Here is a 13,561-nt window from a genome sequence, read left to right on the forward strand (position 1 = left end):
TATAGCGATAGCTTACCCTCTCTCTAACAGAAATAAGAAAAAGATTGTTGTACTTACCAGAATTCAGTTGCTAAAATTTGGCTTTCTAATTCTTGAGGTTACTCGCATTTTATCATCGTGTCATTCATGACTTGATTTGAATGGGGTTCTATACCCCTTTTGCTAACATATTCGACACCAAGCAGCGCTTTATTAGGATCATTAATTGAGAAGTCTACTAAAAAGAATAGTATCTATAGTTTTGTTTTTTTAAACACGTGGTCTGACCATTAAGGAAATTAAATACGAAAGAATGCAGTTATTTTGAGGAAAATAGTAAGCGAATAACAAACATTAAACTGCCAATTATAAATTTCAACAGCACTTTTAATAGTAGTTTTTACTAGGGGGGATACATGCGTACAAGAAACACAAATAGGCAAATAAATCAATGCATATATAATTGAAATAAGGCAGCGATTTTTTTTTTTTGCTCACCAGAATTCAGTTGGCAAAGTTTGAGTATGTAATTCTTGAAGATACTCGCATTTTATTCTCGTGTCATCCTGACTAATTGAAAAGTGAAGGAGGGATAGCGTCTAGCAGTTTGTGTTTCAAAATAAAACATGTAGCCAAACCCTGGCTTTTTCTTGAATTTGGATAAATAATCTCAAAATAGAAATACACTCACCTCTTTTGATTTCTAACTATTGCTTTCCATTCTCATTTCATCCTATTAGACACGTCAAAACATTTTCTCTGTGGTACGAACAAATTCTTTATACCACATTTTTAGTGAATTGGGTGTGTTCATTCTTCATACATTTTTTTTTTGTATGTTTTCTCCAATCTTTATTACTATTAGTGCGCTCGAAGTTAGGACAGGTAAATACCTAACAACTTTAAATATAAAAATCTTTCTTCTTTGATATTAAATCGAATAAATTTCTATCCGTACACATTTCACATATCTCTGTTTTTATCTTTGTTTTATTCGACTGGCCTTAATCTGATCTGAATAATGATTTGCGATAGCATTTTTAGATCTCTAACTTTCCTGTGTGAGCTGCTATTGCACGACTATCCGGTTTCTTAAAATATGCCCAGGTTCAACCCGCTGTCGATATCCGAGTATTCTTAGAGATCGTATTGTTATGGATTCACTCTCACCAAAAGCGACAACGAAAGTTGTATTTTTGTTCTGCCAGTATTGCAAGCTGAAATAGAAAATAGATTTAAATTAGATCGCTGCGAACACACATTCTTTCAGATAGAATTACTTTTTGGACGCGCTTTTTCGCTAATGTGAACAAATATATCACGAAACAATAATATATATATATATATATTAACACATATATACTAATATATGTATACTAATATATATATATAGAGAGAGAGATAGATAGATAGATAGATAGATAGAAAGATAGATACTAATATGTATATCCGCATTGGATTATCACGAATATATGCATTTAATTCAGTACTAGTTCATGTGATGATTCATCGAATTAATACCTGCATATTTAATATACAATAAGTAGATATGCTTCCTCAGTTTGAATGTAAATATATACACCCTCCTGTTTCCACAACCTTACACAGACTACCCATATATATATATATATATATATATATATATATATATATATATGTATATATATATATGTATATATATATATATATATATATATATATATATATAGTAGCAAATGTACCCGTCGTTGACTGGATTCAAAAACATCCTATATAAAATGGACTCTGATTTATGAAAGTATGATCGGTTATAGAAAGGAAGGGTTGTAAATTTGGGTTGAATTTGAAGGTATCCAAATCAAAGCAAAATATGATGAAAGTAAAAATAAAATAGATTAACCCCATAATTTATTATACCATACCTGTTCACACTGAAATACGTATTACAATATTCTGTGGATCTATATTAAAAAAAACTTGTTAAACTTTGTGACATATTTCCATTCAATGGAGGTCAGGTGCGAACGAACACTCCATAATTTTATTGTACCATATTTCTTAAAACTGAAAAATAATTATCAAAGTATACTTACGCAGATAGATATGGAAATCTGTATTAAAGTTTGTGCCTATTTCCCTTTCTATGGAGGCCAGGCGCGAACGCAGACCCCACAATTTTATTTCACCATCTCTATTTAAGTTAAAACATACCTATCAAAGTATTCTCATGTACATCCATATCAAAAACACTTGTAAACGTTTTTTGTTATTTTAAATTTTTTTATTTCCATACTTTGTGGATCAGGCGTGAACGCAGACCCCACAATTTTAATGAACCCCCGTTCTACCAGATCATGTGTCTCGATACATCTTCTATCATTATATGTAATGTTTTTTTTTAAATAGTCCACCATATAGGAGCCTATTCTTGACCAGACACACACACACACACACACACACACACAAACACAGACATATATACTAGCAAAAGGTACCCGTCGTTGACTGGGTTCAAAAACAGCCTACAGAAAATGGACTCTGATTTATGAAAGTATGATAGGTTATGAAAAGGAAGGGTTGTAAAGAGATAGCTTCGAATTTGGGGGTATCAAAACCAAAGCAAAATATGATGAAAGTAAAAATAAAATAGATAAACCCCATAATTTATTATACCATACCGTTTCACACTGAAACACGTATCACAATATTCTGTGGATCTATATTAAAAAAAATCTGTTAAACTTTGTAACATATGTCCATTCTATGGAGGTCAGGTGTGAACAAACACCCCATAATTTTATTATACCATATTTCTTCAAACTGAAACATAATTATCAAAGTATATTGACGCAGATAGATATGAAAAGTCTTTATTAAAGTTTGTGCCTATTTCCATTCTATGGAGGCCAGGCGCGGACGCTGACCCCACACATTTTTTATACATTCCCTATTTAAGTTAAAACATACTTATCAAAGTATTCTTATGTACATCTATATCAAAAATACTTGTAAACGTTTTTTTTTAATTTTTAAATTTTTTATTTCCATACTATGTGGACCAGGCGCGAATGCAGACCCCATAATTTTAATGAACCACCGTTCTGATAGATCAAATATACCCATTCCTATGTCTCGATACATCTTCTATCATTATATGCAATCAGTTTTTTAAAATAATCAACCATATTGGAGCCTACACACACACACATACAGTTTTCTATTATATATATATATATATATATATATATATATATATATATATATATATATTTGTCCTTTAATATTCATGATGAAAACATTTTTTCCTTTATATAAAAGGAAAGTACAACTTTGTTATATATGAGTCGTGGAATTGCATTCTGCAAAAGATCTAGGTAATTTTCACATTATGTTAAACATTTATTTTCATTCATTTCGTATTCGTTTTTTTTTTTCGATTTTCTCATGGGATGGGCATCTTTTGTATACTGTTACGTGTGATTATATTCATGCAGATATTCTACATTATTTATACTCGCGTAATATTTGCGTAAAAGGGTTATAGTACGCACAAACATTGTGCTAAAATATATTTATGAATGCGTATATATATGTATATATATATATATATACATATATATATATATATATATATATATATATATATATATATATATATATATATACTTGTTAAAAAAGTTGATCCTCCCAACTTCTCTCTTAGTTTTTGGTTTACAGACATGAAATTTCATGCGTAGGTCAAATTTTATATTTTGCTTTTAACTAGGGATAATTGGTGCAAAATTATGAAAATTAATAAAAATGGAATTTGCCAGATCGAACGACGGCATTACAAATTTGCATACGAAAGCAACTAACTACTGGTTCCTATTTTAATTTTTAGCTTTGCAGAAAACGTGTCTACATGGCGCAGGCATAAATGTTAATGGAAAAGGTAAATTGTAACCTAAACGTTTTGGTTTCGTTTCTCGGTTGTGGCGCAGGAGTCATTTTTTTTTTTTTTTTTTTTACTTTTTAAATCATTAATATATATTTGGTCCAATATAATATAATAATAAAGACGAAATAAAATATCATAGTTAAGCGTACTTTACGACTTGCCTTCTAGTCTTTATATATACAAAATTCCGAACTTTAATTTTTTATCATCTTTCAATGTATGACGTTATCATTAAAACTGTAATGTTTATACTTGTGATAACATTCATCTTTTGCAGTTTTTTTTATTCAGAATGAACTTTCGCCGTTTATATTCAGCCAAAGACAAATCAAAATGTTTGTTACGATGAAAAACGCAACGTACTTCTGATCAGATAGAAAGAATTTCAACACGGTGGGTGACTATTGTCCTTTTATCTGCCTTAGTTTCTGTGCTCCACAGATAATTCACCTTATTCAGAATGTTTTGTAGATTCATTAAAAACTAAGTAGGTTCTGCAATCGATGCTGATGTATATAGCCTATTTATAAAGCTAAACTATGTTTTTGTATCAAAGTGCCACCAATCAGGGTAACTGACTTTTAAAAAACACTTATGGCTGTAAATCTTCTAATTTCTGTCGATATATATATATATATATATGTATATCTGAAATGCTGGCAAACTTGTCAAAAACATTGACAGTAATTGGGCTTAAGAATTTTTTTGGAGTTTGCTCTTTTCCTTATGCAGGACCGATTTGTATTTCAGTACAAACCAGGCATTTTCTTATACAACATGAGTATATTATTTAAATCTATGATAAAGCAAAAATGCTCAATCACTTCAAAACATTTAGTGAAAAGCAATATGGATTTGGTCATGATATGCTATATGATCCGTGAATATATGAATAAGGGTTAAGTTTCGAGATAGATAACGCTTAATATATCCAAGGCCTACACAAGTTTGAATATCTACACCTGTATTTTCAATCGTTAGAACCTTTATATTCGATGGTAATAAATATAGCCGTTTTAATTGGCAGTAGTCTTAATCACAGTTTATAAACATAAGCGTTCCTTAAAATCTATTCGAAACTCTACCTGATATTCTTAATAATTTTCCATAACATATCCTGAGTGCTATACATCAATAACGATTAAGTTAGCTAACCTAAAGTTTGACAAGGGTCACATAAAATATATTATAATCCAGATTTGTAAATACTCGTTGAATGAATATAGTTGACAAGGTAACAAGTGAATCTGTAGGCAAAACAAAGTTGAAGGATGACAAATGACGTCATGTTTTTAAAATTAAAGAAAATTAAGGTTTTCATTGCAGTCTCTCTTGATAAGCAGCACGAACAAGACACGGTGAAAAATGTAAGATAATCTAAGTTAAATGTTATTCCATGCCTGTCCGTCTGCGTTATTTATTTCTGTTATGTAAGTAAGCAAGTTAGGTTTAAGAAGTAAATAACAAGCAATAACTTTAGCCGCTATTTCTGGAGTAACGTGTCTGTATTTTACGGTGATAATAAAGAGAATAAAAGGAAGACTCAACCACCACTCTACGTATGTATACTCTTAAATTTTCGTTTCTTGATTACTTATTAATGATAGCATATACTTTTTATATCTATGCAAATGGCGGGACTGTTTATGGCATAACCTTAAAAAGTAGTGTTGTTTACAATCTTAATGATTCTGTACGTTTGAATCTGGAACCTGGAACACATTGTGCAATAATTCAAATGTTACCTTTAATCCTTACAAAAAAACGTTCTGTATTATCATCAACAATCAAAACATTGTTTTGCACTGGTTGAAATGTATCATCCGCTTGTATATGAATGGCTTTGTTTTAAGACGCTTTGATAATTGATTTTCACTGTGGAAATGAATGATTTACATGAAAAGTATTTATATAGTCCTTAGAAAAATACTAATTTTAGCGTTTCAGAAATAGCTTACTCTTGATTTAATTTTCTCTATAAAAGTCAGATACGCCACAAAAAACGTCTAAACGAGACATTATTAATCTTTTTACATACTCTAATAGTATTTCCACGAACGAAACTCTGATTCCACAATATGAAACATTTATAGCAATATTCCACGTTCCGTTTTTTAGCTTCTTCTGTATTATGTTTACAAGTGTTTCGAACCTTGTGTAAGATACACTATTGTGCCAATTCTCTTGTTCATCGCACCCATTTCTCAAAATGATATGCTTTTATTAAACACTTTTACGCAACTATTATTGTTTGTGAAAGAATTTATCAAAAAGAGAAATTTACTTTCCGTGTGAACATGGTGAGCAAGGTAAATTACCGTTTGAGTGCTTGGATCATGTGTAATTCTATACACTTGTAAGAATTGCCATGACGTTTCGTCCGTCGGTGTAATCTGTGTTTTTTCAGTGGTTTTACTTTTATTGTTTCAAATAGACCGTGACATTTTTAGTGTCTCCACCTCACCCAGCTAAAAAAAGCCATAAAAAAAACACTTCAGAACATTTTGTTTTAATTTAATTTTAAAATCCTCTAAATTCGATGCAACATTTCAAACTTTTAGCAGGCAGTATTTATTAAACGATCTCAAATGTCAAAAATGTTTATCCAGTCTGTCCCAAATAAATTCTCGATTTTTTTAGTGCCAGAACTTTTATATTTTTAATCGTCTCGTTCAAATTTACTGTTAAAGGTAATTCATCTAATAAATATATTTTATTGGCAGTCAGAGTAGGAGAAGACCTTTGTGTGTTTTGCAAAGTCTCTATGTAAAGTAACTTTCACTATGTAAACATATAAGGGAAAGCTTGAACTCGTTGTCCAACTGTACTTTAATTGTTATTATTGACTATTGCGTACTTGTGTAAATTTTCGTCGGATTTTTCGTTGGATCATTTATTTCTTATTCTACATGCTGCTTAACTTTTGCTTTGAAAACGCAAAGTTTTATGTCTAAGCTTGCAGCAATTTTGACAATTTTTATTCTGAAAAAAAAAAGACAGCATTTTTATCAATATAATTCTTCACATAGATAACATGGCCACAGGGTAATTCCTTTTGTTTATTTTTCTTTTTTTTGTATCGCAAAAATGTGGGTTGCAATATTATTTTCTTTATTTGCAGGGAAGTATTGATTTTCTGTTGTTTTTGATACTGGGTGTTCTCTTTTTCAGGAGTATTATTATGGAGTTATACTTTACATTCCTGACATATCTCGGTACACTTCACAGTAATTTAAACGGTTTTCTAAAACCATGTATAATTGCAAACCAATGCCACTAATCTAAAATTTGAACATGTAATATGCGTTAATCCCATTCCAACTGTATATATGAATCTAAGACACGATTAGATACATTAGTGGTCAGTGAGTTAGAAAAATTATGAGAACAATGTAGTAAATGTGAGAAATGTCACTCTGTTTTATGAACAAACGTAAAAAAGAAAAGCCGAAATATTATCAAGCCAACATAACTACACAAATTCTCCACCTTAGTTTGCCATAATTTGAGCAACTTGTTTTGAATATATTAATTTCAATAAACTGTTTTCTAATAAAGATCTGTTATTGTTCATTCCAAGTTTTTTCAGGTAGAGGCTTACCGACCATACCAATCAATTAGAAAACTCTCCAGGCAAATTGTTTCAAACGAAAGTTTCGTCTCTGTTTTAAATAGAGCATAGATGCACAAAGTTGGCACGTACTTCTGCTATCTGAAAATAGTAAGATATTACTCATAAAAGTTCTCGTCGTTTTCATTTGCATTCTTTGTGTTCAGCTCTATTTCTATATTTTTTCTTATTTTTTCATTTCTTCGTTTTCTTTCTCTAACTCATATCTAATTTTGATTTGATGTCAACTATTTATATGTACTCTCTTATGCAATATTTCTTTATAATGCATATTCCGAGTTCTCTTTCTTTGTCTCTATTTTTTATATTTTCTGTTCTTCCCTGACTTATTATGCATCTTTTACTGACTCTATTAGTCTTCTTTAATCTCTTGAATAATAAGTTGTATTTGCAGTTTATGTTGGGTATCAGATTTCGCATTCATTGAAAATAGTGATATCCTCCAATAATTAAAGATGAATTGTAAACATTAATTTAATATTGTGTTGTGTTACGGCCACATTCACTCTTATATAGTTATCCTTTATGCTTTTTTTTTCTGATATTATTAATTTGTACAAATCTCTATTAAAAGCGACTACCACATAATGAAAGCTTACTTTTGTGTTATTCCTGCAAGATTAAATTGCTGGAAATACTAGTCAGCTTACCAACCAAACAATTCGTACATTAGAATCTAAACATATCAAACGTTCTAAATTCCTAACGTGCTAATGAAAACCCCGATATTATAAGCAACACCAATATTTACTCATATTAAGAAACATATCGAAATAATTGGTTGGTGTAGCATACTAAAATATTTATATACTTAACCAGATGATTTTATTTTACATCAAATAAAGTAAAGCTTTTCTACCTTCAGCTCTCTCTTAATTATATATATATATATATTATCAAAAAGAGATTGTTATCATTAACTATGCTTACAGTATTTAAAAATACCGATTTTAAAGAGAATGCATTGAATATAACAGTGTTTTAATATTGACATACAATATAAATAGAGTCAATGAAATGCAAAAATAGCAGAAAAAATTAATTCAATGTTCTAAAACACGTAACAAATATAATAAATCAAGCACATTCACTTTATTTCAGGATTTTTTTTTCAACTGGTTGATTTACGATTACCTTTATGTGCATTGAGACTTTGTGAAGCATGCATGAATCGACCAGTAAATAAAAGAAATGAACAATGGTTGTAGTCTGATCTCACGATCTATGTAAAAATATTATTTGAATGTTAACATATTATATCACAAATAAGTACATATTATATCAAAAAACTTGCATGAGCAACCCGTCAACATTACCGATTAAGGCACCTTAGACAATAGGTAAATCTCTTCTCAAAGTATGAAAAGTTAATTTCTAGGATATTGGCCAGATCGCTCTGCATAGTTGTTACAGAGGTAATGATCTATTCCCTGGACTTATAGTCAAGGATATGCTATCGACTCGTACATATATATATATATATATGTATATATATAGAGAGAGAGAGAGAGACCGAGAGAGAGAGAGAGAATAAATGGAAAAATATATAAAATTAATTAAAAGTGTAAGTACGAATAGTTGTTTTTTTTCTTTTTTTGTAGTTCTTAGTTTAGTTTCGTATATACAAACATGTATAATACTTTATAATTTGTTGATATTATTTTCATAAGTATGTATGCATAACTTATAATTAATACATTTACTAATTATTAAATAGAAATTTTTGGTAGAAGATTCATAAATTAATCAAAATTTAAGTACGAATAGTTGGGTTTAATGACTTTGTTTGATAAAAATATAATATGGCGTAATGGAAAAATATAACGGTAATTGCAGCTTCTCTTCCAATTTTGGGATTTTCACCATGTCAAATCATATTTCAATTTCAATTGTGTGTTGCTATTCCTTCTGATGAGTTAAGGGCATAATAGATTCACTACTTGATATAATAATTAAGTGATTGATTTTGCGCTACGTAACAGATACTGGCAAGAATTGTATAAATACACTGATTTAAAGGAATAAATTATAAGATGTTCAATATCATGAATTTTGGAATATCATTTTTTGTTATTTATTCTATATATTGCTCTGTAATCACATTGAGCTTCTTATATAAGGATTGATATATAATAAGAAAATATATTTCTACAGAAATATATATATATATATATATATATATATATATATATATATATATATAAGCCCTCGCGTGAAAGAGCAGGGCACAAAATGTTTTAAATAATAATAGAATAATAGAATAACTCCAACAAAGACTTTCGCTGGCGAGGACTACTATTGACCGACACCAGTTATAAAATTCTTTTGAAATTTTCATCTCTATTTTTCTCGTTATGTACTGAATATTTGTTAATGAAACCTATATGAAATATGTTCCTTATTACATTTTAAAGATTTTCTATTCTGAAAGAAGTTTTAAAAAATTTAATCAAAAAAATTTATTTTAAAGCTTTGTTAAAAAAATCAGATTTTCTCATTATTCAGACCTGTGTTACAAAGAGAGATTTGAACAAAATAAATTGTTATGTGAGGAGAAATACAAACTGAAACAGAGAGTATCTTCAGACCTGTAATAATACAAAGAGAGGGTTGCAAAAAGTCATTTTCGGCTCATGGACTTTCTGTGCCTGAGGGAGTGGCACTCGTCTGACAACACGTTGCAATCATCATATACAAGTTAGAAAAGCATTTCATCCAAGGCATGAAAATTGTTGAAGAAAATGTTTTTTACTATAGGCTTTAAAAATAAAGGTACAATATTCAATTTAAAGATGATATCTTTTATCTAGTAATTTATGATATAGATATAAAATGTTCAATGATTTGTTTTAAGTGCAACAGAATGTACATTACATAAAATAAATCCAATGTAATTTCTTGATTCAATTCAAATTAAATTTTTATACCTTACTTTGTAAAATTCATAAAAGTGCACTTTGAAGATAAATAAATTTCAAATTGAATCTTGTACCTTTATTTTTAAAGCCTATAGTAAAAACATCTTGTTTAACAATTTCCATGCCTTGGATGAAATGCTTTTCTAACTTCTATGTATATATATATATATATATATATATATATATATATATATATATATATATATATATATAAACTACGTTACTTGCTTTATTTTCGATTAATAAATGGCAATATTTCACTAAATATACAACAAAATGAAAATTATATCATAAACCGATTGTTTTAACGTTAGTTATTTCTAAATTGCTATTCAAATTCATGCGATATTCACGAAGTTATGACGTTTTATTCTTTATTGTGGAATTCCCACTGCCCATCGCTTTATTGCAATTATCTTAAAATGTTGTTTTAGGGCACAAATACAATGTTTTATCATGCAAACTTTATTTTTATTATATTTTTCTGTCAAAAAATAATGAGAAAAAGCACATCCTAGGTGATAAGCTTCAAATAAATAAATTATTTATCGATATATCTACCATTTTTAACGTAACTCAAAATAACCATTTGTACCCCCGGGGAAGTCAATTGTTTGATCTCAAAAAAGAGTTATGGCTCTAGTAATTTCAACCATGTTCTTCACAAGGCATTCTTTGAAGTAAATTGTTTTCCTCACTCATAAACTCCTCTATTTAATATTGACCAGAGATATTCAATTGATTAAGGTCTGGAGAACACGGTGGTCAAGTCATGAGAGTTTCCCCAACGAATTCCAAAGATTTAAGAAAGGTTGCAGTCGCCCGAGTAGATTGGGATGGTGCATTGCCATGCATAAGATCATTTGAAAGCTATGGTGACAATTGTTTATACAAAAAGGCAGTGTACGCGCTTTACTGGTAAGTTTTACATCCTCTGGAACTCGGCAAACTTATCCCTAATGATACCCGCCCAAAACACGATGCCTCCATATGCTCGTTGACGATGAACTCTGTAAGGTGTATGAGTTTCATTCGAGTTCCAAACTTTGGCCCATCCACACGGATCGTCAAGTGTAGCACGGGTCTCATTTGTAAATAGGACAGTTGGCAATCCATTTTCATGTAATTCTGAGCCCAAACCTTTCGTTTTCACCTATGTTGTTTGCTTAATGGGTGCCTTGGAATAGTTTTGATGTTCACCACTGGATATAGTTTAAGGTCATATCCAAGACCAGATAGTTATTGGATCCCTTTCCAGCTCAAGAGATAAATCTTTGATGAACACTCCTTCCGCGAGTCCATGAACAATCTTTTCCTTATTGATAACCGTTAATCGCCCCTTTTTTGGTATTTTAGAAGAACTGCAATAAAGCCACGGACAGTATAAATTACTTGATAATTAATAAAATGTCATAACTTCGTGAATATTGAATGGATTTGAATAAAAGTTTGGGAATGAGCGGACAACATAGTAAATCATTTTAGATGTTCGTATAAAGTATTGATGAAAATAAAACGTTATATCGCGATGGGGAAACTGAGTTTTCAGAATTGATCGTGATTTTTTTCATCAACCATAAACAAAATACGTTGGACACATATCTGCTGAGTCATAGATTTTCCAATATTTGCTTCTTAAACTACTCTCTATTTCTACGATGTTTATAACTGTTTAATATAAGCCACGTTTAATTTGTACTTGGGACTGAAAAAGAAAAGAACGGCTGATATTTTGGAGATCGGACGTGCTATATATAAGTTACATCTGAAAACGCGTATGAAAAGGCAATTAAATTAAAATTAACTTCTAAGCACTGAATTAAATCAGTAAAAACTACAAAACTATGCTAAAATTTGAGATATTGTTTTCAGGAAATATTGTCCTAAAATGTTATATTGCCCTTAATTTAATTTAAATATATGCTATATTACGTCTTCGTTTATTCTTTCTTAAAGATAAAAAATTTTCTATACAAAAACTATTTCTGAATGAGTACACTTATACCCAGAGTGAATTTTCCTTATCAAACCGAGACAATTAAATGCCTTTATGGTACATTAGTATGTAAGTTTGTGTGCGTGCAGTCAGTACCAACCCTATTCAGGGTTTAACCGGGTATGAAATTCACAAGTAGTCACCATTTGCATGTATATCCCCGTTAGGGGAGATGATGACATTAGGTTTTTGCAACTTTTTGCAGGGAGGTATCGACGTCCTCCTACATACAGCACCTGGACTTTCCAAATTGGTCACCCATTTTAGTAATGACCAGGCTCAACGTTGCTTAACTTTGGTGATCTGACTGGAACCGGTGTGTCAACGTGATTATGCCGTATGTATTAGTATGTAAGTATAGATGTGTTTCTTGTCGGTTGTACAATGCCGATCACATCTTGTTAATTATCCCGTTATATATGACCTTCAAGCTAAAAATTTAGATTAATAAAGAAATAAATAAAAAGTACACTTCGTTAGATTCCAGCAAAGTTTGTATTCATCAAGTGTGTTTTCTTGAGAAGTTCTGCATCATCCTAAAAAATGAAATCATAAAATAAAGACACTCTGGTTCCATCCATAATGCTTTATTAAAGTTCCAGCAAATTTTGCAAATGCATTACTCAATTAAGTTTGTATAAATAAAGAAAACTCCGTATATAGCTAAAGTGTTTATTTAGTATTGGGCACTATTGTATGAACATAATATAACATTTTTGCATGGGTTGCAATATATATATATATATATATATATATATATATATATATATATATATATATATATATATGTATATATGGGTATGCATATATATGTATATATATACAGACACATATACACACACGCATGTTCATACATATATATATGTATATATACATATATATATATATATTTATATGGGTATATATGTATATATCTACATATACACGCATATATAAACACACATGTTTATATATATATGTGTGCGTGTGTATGTGTGTGTGTGTGTGACGAAATACGTGTGGGGACAGAGAAGTTATAAATAAGAAAAAAAGATTTGCAAACAATTTCAAACTTGTGTGCTTCCATTAAAAAGAAATAAATATAGAATCTTCGAATGTCGAGAATGTTTACTGTTTTG

General features: G+C 29.9%; 1 pseudogene; it reads right to left on the bottom strand.

Moving 5' to 3' along the window:
* Positions 1-12,667: 12,667 nt before the first annotated feature.
* On the bottom strand, positions 12,668-12,786 carry LOC145286814 (5S ribosomal RNA; annotated as a pseudogene).
* Between the last annotated feature and the right edge of the window lie 775 nt (positions 12,787-13,561).

The sequence above is a fragment of the Euprymna scolopes genome, chromosome 10 (assembly GCF_053919585.1).
Source record: "Euprymna scolopes isolate OS-2025 chromosome 10, ASM5391958v1, whole genome shotgun sequence".
Classification (NCBI taxonomy): domain Eukaryota; kingdom Metazoa; phylum Mollusca; class Cephalopoda; order Sepiida; family Sepiolidae; genus Euprymna; species Euprymna scolopes.